Here is an 11,026-nt window from a genome sequence, read left to right as displayed (position 1 = left end):
CAAGCTCAATCCAAAGTCTTGCGGTTTTTTTTTAAATTTAATTTTTAAAGATTTTTAGTAAAAACATCAGTTAATTGCTAATACTGCCCAGGTTAAAAGTGGTATGTTAATAAAACAATTTATTTTCGTTTTCCTAATGTTTATTCAATCAAATAAAAACAAATACAACCATCTGTATCAACACAATAAGTTTTCAAAAATTTGTCAAGTAGGAAAAAACTGATATTTTTTTGATAAAAAAAAAAAAATACTTAAATAATTGTTTTTAAAAGGTAAAACCTTTTTAAAAACATGCCTGCTTATTGCCGTTTCTGTTGAAGTATCGCTCGTGCAGATGCTTTGCCAGTTCACAAAGTTGGAATATAAAAACCTAAATGAAGGAGCGCGCCAAACCCCTTTAAGACTTTGTAGCTTCCAAACACCCTCTATTGTTTAATTTAATATAATTTTATTTTAGTGTGTAATATATTTCTCCCATTCATATGATATTTCAATCCTCCGATATTTCAGGCGGCCAAATTTCAACCCTCCAATTAAACATGTGAGTTTGTTTTAATTGCTAAAAACGGATTTTATTCATGTTACATCATTAAAATACTGCCAATTTTCTTCTAAAAATAATCTGTTTCTACAAAAAGTAATTTCGATTTAATTTTCAGTGTACATATACTTTTTTATGTTCTTTTATGAGATTTCGTAATATGATTATCTGTTTTTAATTTGTCAATTCTATTTGATCTTTCCTTCTAACCCTTTTTCCCCTTCTATATTTCCCCGAAGCAATGTAAAGTTCTAGAGAGTATATTTGACGGGGTAGATCAATCTTGCGACGTTTCGATCATTTCGATATCCACCTGCGCCACGATCTAAAAAAAGCCAAATAGTGGTAGCACCCCTTAACAAAAGCGGCAGACAATTCGGACAAAGTCGTCCACCGACCATGGAATATTTTCATTAGACAACCGCAGTCTATCTTCCTATCTATCTATCTATCCCGGGCGCCGCCGATACACTTGTACGGGTACACTATACCCATATACATACACCACACACACACACACACACATACACATACATAGGGTCCCGGTATTTGAATACGCTCCCTCCATTTGTTTGCGAGTGTTCGGTACGCCCCTGTTGATTAGAACACAGTGGGTATTAGGCGTTCGCATTGTGAGGCGAACTTTTGTTCCCATTGTGCTAACCGTTGGAAGTAACACAAAGACGCTCGCCGCAACTACGGACATAAAATCGAAATTCATCACCACCCGTCGATTGTTTGATATCATAATAGCCGAGGGGGCGGCCGTTGGGCGCTCGACCCACCCCCCCTAAATTCGCCCGCCTATTCCGCCTATCGCCCCCCGCCGGCCGGTCCGACGCGTCAGTCGGGACCGTTTTTAAAATAAATATTAAGATGTCGATTTTTTATGACGTAACCTTGCGTGCGAATTCCACCTGTCGCTTTTGAATTGATTTTTGACTTGCTTTTCGTTTGCACGGGTTTGTGTGTGTGTGTGTGTACGTGGGTTGTGGGGTGAGTTTCCTCTGTATGAAGTTTCATGGTCAATTGTGGTTGGTGCGGAAGTCGAGTGTTGTGGCCGATTCTAACAATGTCACGGTCGATACAGTCGGTGCATACCTTTCGATCAATTTTCATTTTTTTTTTAAATTATATTTTGTCTTGAGTCTGTCGAATCGTTCGTGTTTTAATTTTCCAGATGAATATAATTGTAAATTTTGTGTAGAGAAAAATTCGTTCGTTCAGATTCGTTTTTCAATAACAATATGCATATCTGAATACCTATGTAAGGTGCAGAATCAGGTGAAATTCTTTTAATTAAGTTAACTTTAACTAATTAGGTTGTTTAACGTCCCGTGTTTTTATTACGTGATTTGCGTTCGTTCCGTCGTTTTCGTGACATTTTTTGATTTGTCCCGTTTTGTCTTTGTTTTTCCTAATATTTTTTTTCCCAAAAGCAAATATTATTATATAAATATAAATTTTTAAATAACTTAAAAATTCGATATTATACATACTATACTTTATTTTTCTTCTTGTTGCATTTTCTTCTTTTAAAGAAATGGAAGTTCTGGTAAAAACTACATATATCACTAAAGAGGGCTGTACACCCGAAACCTTAATTTTGTTACCGTTCCTTTCTTCGATAGATATATTGAGTGAATGCGACAATATATATCAATATATATATATTGAGTGATTGCGACAGTTGCGCTTCGACCAGATAAAACGTATTTTAAATTGACAAAATCGAGGTTTCGTATTCTCCTATTTTCTTCTCCAAAACTGGACCAATTTAAAAAAAAAATCATCATCGGCATGAGAAAGATACTTTCTGTGCATCTATCGGCGTATTTTTTTTTTAAATCGACCGTTAAATAAGCACGCTGGACTCGTTTCGTGGGTGTAAAAAAGAGGCGATTTTATATATGTTTGGCGGCTCCTAGCTCCTATAAAAAATAATTAATCAAAAAAATAAAACGATAGATGCACCCCAATGGTGGATATCCATAGCATATTAAAAAATAATTTCTCTAGTGCCATAACTGAGGAAGGGAGAAGTATAGTACGTTTGTATGGACAAGTCGCTGCTGTCCAGCCCTCTTAACAAAAGAAATGAAAAATAAAAAAAAAAAAATTTCAGTTGCACATAATTTTTACAATTAAAAGAAACAAAAATCATCTTTTTGGAAAATTTTATAGCTATTTTATTTTTTAATTTTACACTTTTCAGAATAAAAACATATATTTATATATTTCTTATCTTGTTTCTATTTTCTTTGTACATATTGAAAAAAAAAATCCTTGACAATATTATTGGTTATTTGAGGGAAAAGTTAGAAAACTTTTTGACATGGAACACTTTTTATAGGGGGGACAATTTTTTAAAGGAACGTCCCATTCTTGTCGAGTCTTGGGAAATATGGTCACTCTAGTTCTAATGCCAATCGGAATTAAAAATGTTGATTCAATTTTCTCGCTGATTATGAGTAATTTTATTGCTACAGGAAACATCTGGATGATCTGAGCTAATAAAAAAAATCCAGATCGGCTGTTTCCAGTTCAAGTTGGTCAATTTATCTAACTAAAGGTGCAGACACACATAGTGGTACGCGGCACACGATTTTTTTTCGTAGATAGTTTTGCATATGCAAAAAAATACCACTGACATGACAAAAATACCACTATGACAATAAAAATCTGACTATGACAAAAATACCATTGTCTGCACCGTCGTGATCTTTCCCAAAACTCATATTTTATCCTTGTATTGATATTTTATCCTTGTATTGAAATTAGTTTAGCAGTGATTGATAGCGGTGATTCTTATATTTGAAGAAATGTAGGAGAAACTTGTTGAAGTTATAAAATCGTACGAATTAATAATTTCATGAAGTCACGCCTAACACAGCTGCAGTCTACCTAGGCATGCCGTGCTGCATTTTTGAGTGTGTTATTACTAGTCACCGGAGCCTGAGGGGGCCGTGTATTGTTCAAAGGTTGTAAATGCATTGCTAAAGGTTTGCCGAACAATGGATAGCACTGTGACTATCCTACCTCTAGTTATTACCATTATCGTTGTGGTGGTTCAAACCCTCCCCTCTTTCTGTCTCTCTCTCTCTCTCTGTAACATTTAGTTAGTCTACATGTATTGATTTATTCTTATAGCTATTAGTAATATTTGGATTCTGCATATTCCAGATCAATCATTACTTATTGCAATTTGCTGATTTTTTCTAAATTTGAAATACAAGTTTCGTTTCTTCCTTATTCCTATTTATATACTTATTTCATAAAAAAAAGAATGAAAAAATACCATTTAGAGGACATTTCACTATTTGCAATTTAAAATATGTATACAAAGAGTCATACATATATACATACATAATGATGTTCCTATAGTTGGCAATATAAATATAAGTACTCTTAGCGGCTTTCACATGAAATAAATTTGACTTTGGAACTTTGAATAAGAGAAACTCTCCCTGAGCGTTTATATAGGTAGATACTCCGTGATGTGTATGACTTTACATTTAAATCGTTCACGTCACTTTATTCGGTCAAAACAAAGCTTGTTGTATGAGTATACGTGTGTGTATGTATGTGACAGAGAGTTTTCTTCCCCTATTTTCCGCGCGCACTGACGGTGGAATGAAATTTTCGCAGATGGAATTCGCATTGTCGTAGCAGCTTTGACGAGGTCGAAAATTGCTCGTCCAATCCGCTCTTGCTGGAACCCGCAAAAAGAAACCTCTACTCATCCACGACAATGAATTTCGTCGTACAAAACATACATACATCGGCACCGAGCCCATTGTCCTCCGTTGTGTAGCGCCCTTTGACTCCTCTCTCCCCTCCCGCTCTTATTCCGTCCTATGAATAAGCTTTTGATGTTGGCGGGAATCAGGCGCGATGCACCAGAGATGATGTGGCTGTATTGCAACATGACATTTCCCCAGCAACCCCTTTCATTCATCCCTCCAATATCATATTTGTTCTATGGGCTTTGGTTGCATATAATGGATAATGAGTACAATATTCGTCTCGTCGTGTAAAAATTATTGATGTGTGGGGGTGAATATTATGGCGCAGTGGTTGAAATTGAGGTTTCTGTCATCCATCAGTTATCTCTGGATGTGGCGGATGCACTATTGTGCATCGGCGGCTGGAACAATGCACCTCTCACTCCTCCATTAAAACCTCTCGTGCTCTCGCTCCCGTCGAGTTCAAAGGATTTTGACGTTACTGATGGACCTTCAAACACCATTGGTCCTATCTATTATGTCATACATATATGCACGATATAATATGCTGAATTTTCGCCCACGGTGGAAAATTTTATGGATAAAATAATCTTAAATATACATACATATATATATATGTACATATATTATGTAATTTTTTTCAATAGATTTTTTAAATTCGAATCCATGTTTATTTGAAATACGCCTTTCAAAATATTAAAATTTTTATCATATTTTCCTTAAAAGATTCTTTGTTATAAGTTTTTGAACAGGAAATCTTTATGAAACATTAACAATAGATAATGAGGCAATTATTAAAGTCGATTTTTTTTATTTGTGTTTCAGATGGGAGATTTACGTCAGCCGTTCAAGACGTGGAAAAAGGTCAGTGATGAACATTGAGTGAAATTTTTCTTTATCTGTTATGGGTAATCCACAAAAAACTTATGTTTATGTTTTTAAAACTAAGGTTTGTTTTTTTAGTCGTATTTATTGATGATTTAGCATACTGTTATAACTATATAAATAAATTTAAATTTTCAAGTTGTTGATAGAGTTTTAGAGAAAAAGGAAATCTTTGTATCGACTGTGTATGTTAGTCTGGTCCTAGTATAATTAAATCATATAATGAGTTGAGAACTGTTAGAACCTTTTTTTTTTTAATATTTACAATATGTTACCTATAAAATCGATTCAGAATCGAGTTTTCGGAATATTTAGTGAAAAATCAATGTTAGTATAGCCATTTCTTCAAGCTCAAAGTAAAAATAATGTTAATATTATTAAGAAAACGTCCATCAAAAATCTCGTAGGTAGGTAGGTACATTAGATGAGTGGCAGAAAAATTGTCAGCTTATTAGTTTTGTTTTGCAAAAATGAAATCGTATGCTGATATTTTGATCATATTCCCTGTATGTTCCACGTGTAAGTACACTTTTGCCCTACATTGTATATACATACATATGTGTGTGTAAATATGATAAATGCATATGTATGTACGTAGTTCCTTTCAGCGACCTTCGAAACGAATTCCGCGCCATGACCGCTTATTATGCACTGGTGATATCTTTCGAATATTCCCATCTTGCATTTATGTACGTGTACGTGTGTGTTGTGCCGTTGGTTTCAGTCGAAGTACTCGTCTTTCATCCGCTAGCTGGCTGAAAAGCTGAAGAGAAGCTTCTTACATTGGTATTGCGGCTTACCCCATTTATGGGATGTTTCGTCTTCGCTCTCTCGAACAAGAGCACTAGTCGCGAAAGTTAGCTTTTACACACGTTTCAAATTTGAAAATCTATTTTTTATTCCAAAAGAATGAGATATCTTTTCGATTCCGAGTTGCATATTTTATATTACATTGCATATTTAAGTGGATAGGTGGGTTCGTATATACATACATATGTACATATAATAAATTGCGGAACTTTTTTTTCGTCTCTTCGATTGCAAATCACGTTTCAATTTCAATCGTCTCGCATTTTCCACCCGAATGGTCGTTTATAAAGCGAAAAACTTCGCATATAATTAACATACAAAACTTCAGAAGGAATTGAATTGAAAAGGAAAAATACGCAACCATTCAATTTTAATTTCTCGTATTGAATTGCGACCAATAAATATCGTTTACGTGAATATGTATACGTGAGTGATGTATTGGGCCGAAATTTTTACATTTTACGTATATAGCACAAATTATTATACGTTTTAATTATTTTAATTCAATAGAGTTGGTAATTATTCTAAAAAAAATTGATCTTTATTAATTGCTGATAAAAATGATTCATAAGTAAATTCAATGCGAGTATTTTTAAAGAATTGATGATATCCGGTTCTCTGACATTTTCGATATCCGGAATGTTTGCGTATTCGCGAGAGATTTTGACAGTTATTACCCAATTCTATGTACTTTATAATACGTGTATATGGTACCTATATGTATGTACATAGGGTAATGTATACGTTTCTATGGTTTCTTATGAAATACCTTATTATTTGAATGCAATTAACTTTTCATATAAAACTTCGAAACTAGTAGAAGGCATTGCAAATCATAGTAGTAAGTTGATACATTATTTTGCACAGGTTCGTACGACTCGTTCTGTTTTGTGATACAAGTGTTTTTGATGCTTTTTTGTGACTTGACCTATGTGACGTACATAGGGCAAAAAGGATACAAGTGCTCTATAGAAATCACAAAGCCACAATAAAAACGATTCGGACATCCCGTGCATCAAGCCATTGTTGCAGTAGCCGCGTGCAGAAATAATTGTGAAGCGAATGCAGCCCTCTCGCCAGACTAGAGGGTGTGTTTTCTTTCAAAGCGCGACGCATTTCTATCACGATGAACTGCAAACTAAACATGCATTCTAAATATAGTATGTGTATGTATGTATTCCCATACTCTGTGCGACGAACATTTGTATGTACATATATCGATTTTGATGAATTGGACCGCGAGGTTTGCGAATGGACCGAGATTCGGTGAGGTTTTTCAACGAAAATGAATGTGTATGTGCGTACTGTAAGTTGGAGTATTATTCGCCCCTATTCGAAAATGATTTTTTTAATGATTGCCAAAATTCTTTTAAAAAGTGCTCGCGTATTCGATTTGAATGGAGTTTTCCGAACAGGGGAGACCGTTGAAGTTTTCACGAACGGCCGTTTTTCTAACTAATTCAATTCATGTCCATTGAATCGAGTAATATTAATCAAATGTTAACAATTTTTTAAAAATAAAATATATTTATTGAATTTGATATTTCTAGCAACGTTTATGCATGTGTGTATGTATGTATGTATGTAAACAGGTACTCGATGTGGACAGTTTGTATCGTGGGAGAGAGAGTAACCGTCATATATGTACATAAGTACATACATATGTATTATATTTACGAGGTTCTATTTTAGTACTATTTATTTATTTATTTATTTAATAGGAAAATCTAGTTTTTTTTCTTGTCAATTTTACAAAATTGTTAACAAAAAATAATGATTATAATAATAAAAAAAAAAATTAAACAATTTTCACAAATAGGTACTATGACATCAATTTGATACATTTTTAATTTGATTTGAATTCAAATCGATTCACTTACTATACTTGAAATATATTTATTTATATTGACATATGTGATTTAAATATATTAATTTTTGTAAAATATTTAATTAAGAAATTTAGAGAAAAGTTTGTCAAATTATACACACATATGTAGGGTATCCATTTTGACTGCCTGAGAAACTTCTAGGAAACTTATTATATTTTTAGCAATTATTTGATTAAATAAAATCAGAGATAAAAATTTAATTAAAAAAAATCGTAGAAAATTCCAATTGTCGTTTTATTAAATCCTAAACAAAATTTTTCCGGTAGCTAACCACACTGTTTCTGGGGATATAAATAACAAACCTACATATGTAGGTTTGTTATTTATTTATTTAATGTTTGGAACCTTGTAGCATTACAGGAATTCCTAATGCGTCACAATGGTCAAAAATATAACGGAAAAGAAAAAAAACAAAATAATAACTAAAGAAATTAGACATAACAAAAATAAATCATATATATATATATATATATATATATATATATATATATATATATATATATATATAGACACAACTAATAATAATAATAATAATAATTACAAATTATAAAAAAACAACAAATAAGGGAATGTCTTATTCATATGCATATTATGTTCAAAAATATACTTTTTAACTGCAGATATTAATTTTTGAACTGCTCGAATTGCATTTGAATACTGTGTTGAAGGTAATAATAAAGTCTATATGTAAATATGTACATATGTATTTACAAAGCGAGTGAAATATTTTCGCGACGATTTTTGATGTACAAATCGTGGTGTGGTTGCGCAGTTTTTGTGTTACATTACATACATACTTTTGCCGCAACGAAAATCTATTAGAAGCCCCTGGCATACGTGTCACAAAGAGGTCACCCTCTCCAGCCCTCCCTCGGAGCCGCCATTACTTATGGATGATATAAAAATGTCGTCGAATCAACTTTGGAAAAGTTGTCTTTTATATCGGTCGCCGCGGTTAGGTCTTGCTCTGTTCGCGTCATGCATTCATCGTCACCCCACACCAACCCCCATAAACCCCCTCGTTCGCCGTTCATTCGAAGGCCTGTGCGCTTCAATGAGAACCTCAAACCTCTCTATTTCCAAACACACTGCGAGAAAAAGAAACGGGCACCTTTAAAATAAATGGAACAAAAGACGCTTGAAAACTTTTTAATTGCGGCCGTTTTTTTTCGCGAGAACAGTCACGTTTTTCACGAAAATCACGAGTACAAGTCGAATTCGACTTGTACTTGATGGTGATGCAAAGGCTTCCCCCCTTTATTTTGGTACGTTTTATTTTAAAACCTTTTTGTGAAAAATCACGCGTTTGAGCAAACGGGTACATGCTTTGAGGTGGGTAGAAAAAAAATTGTATAATAAACGTGTTTTATATGTGATGTTGCATTTTTTTTTAGCAATTGAAAGATTGCATCGTTGTATATCATATTATATTACACATAAAGCTCAGTGATGTACATTGAAAACGGCATCGAGAGAGGGAAGAACGTCGCGACGTCGTCGTTTATTTACTTTTGAAAAATTTCGCCATATTTGCAGATATGAATTCCTCTGTGTAAGCTTTATTTCGCGTTCTACTCATCGTTCGCTTTCAAAATTTTTATCTTTCGTGCTTCGAATGAAATCTTTTAGAAACACGTGATGCACAGAATGATATTTCATACTACATATAATAAAATATATTATTAAAGGCGTTTAGTATTTTTATATTATATGTGTACATATTATACTCAGGGCTGACGAGAGGGGGGGGGGAAACCGGGGTAAAGTTCCAGGGCCCGGACTAGTCGAAGGGCCCCGAGTCGGGTCGTCCGACTGACGAATATTGATATTTTAATATAAATTGATATTTATTTAATGCTAAATGTGTATTATTTTTCGATCCGCGCATTCTTTGTGCCCAAGCGAAATCGTTCCTGTTATATAATAATTTCTTATTTAATTATTTAAAAAAAAAAAACAGCCAACATATGAAACGTTATATTTGAAAGTGGCGGAAGTCCAATTTTCGCTTCCAAAAACACTACTTCAGTTTGACTTCATTCACAAATCACTTCTTTTAATTCAATTTGTCCCAAATTTCGGAAAATCAGAATAAACGTATTAAAGGCCACCAGTATTTTTTAAATATAATTAAACGCAAAACATGTTATATTTAATATTATATTTAATGTTTTGCGAGATGTATAAATGAAGAAAAGTGGACTTATGCCACTTTCAATTATAACGGCTCATATAGGTATTTTTCTAATAGTTCTGATATATTTTTCACATATTTAAAATATATCTATAAGATCTTTTATTTTTAGTTTGTCATAGGACGGAATATTTTTTTCCCGGGATTTTTTTCGGCGGCCCTGTATATACTATGTGTGTAAATTTTAGGTTGAGGCATTGTATTTTTGTATTATATAGATTTTGAAAAGTACATAAATATCATACATACATATATCCAATTTTTGGTTTACCTTATAATACTGAAAAAAATTCATTAAACTTTGTTATATTAAATATATTTTTTGTTAAAATTTAAGGATTTATTTTCTATGCAATATAAAACTAAATTTTTGCCAATGCTTTCAATTTGCGCTATTGCATTATTTTTCACTGAAGGTATACATGTGTAAGTACACGTGTATGTGTGTATATATATTTAGGAAAATATCTATAATTTAGAAAATTAAAATTGAAATTAATTTTTTATAGCATATGATAAATATGCATTAGTATAAATATTTGGTTGGTGAATCCTACGTACATCAGTGTTGTATAATAATTTGTACATAATTACATTTATTTGGGCTTTAAATTTTTAGAAAAAAAAATCTCTAAAATAAGACTGTAAGACCCTTTATGCATGCAAGTATGTACGTATGTATATATTATCAAAATATTTGAATGATTTTTGTTTGGCGCATGGATTTAGTTTTCGATAAACAATTCGCGGTGGGTTTAATTTGCACTGGCTGCACTAATTAATCTTCGCGTAGCGCAGTCGGGATTTCGCCGTACTGCCGCTATTCCATGTTAATCCTTTTCATGTTATTTTTATGGATTCGCCACTAACTTTGCCGGCGGTTGGAGCTTTTGCTGCGGTTTTGCTGAAGTTGGTAAATCAGTATGGTATCCTTTCTAATTAAACTCCCTCTATCTTTCTC

Source organism: Arctopsyche grandis, chromosome 12 (genome assembly GCF_051622035.1).
Source record: "Arctopsyche grandis isolate Sample6627 chromosome 12, ASM5162203v2, whole genome shotgun sequence".
In the NCBI taxonomy this organism is placed as follows: domain Eukaryota; kingdom Metazoa; phylum Arthropoda; class Insecta; order Trichoptera; family Hydropsychidae; genus Arctopsyche; species Arctopsyche grandis.
Note: the sequence above shows the minus strand (reverse complement) of the source record.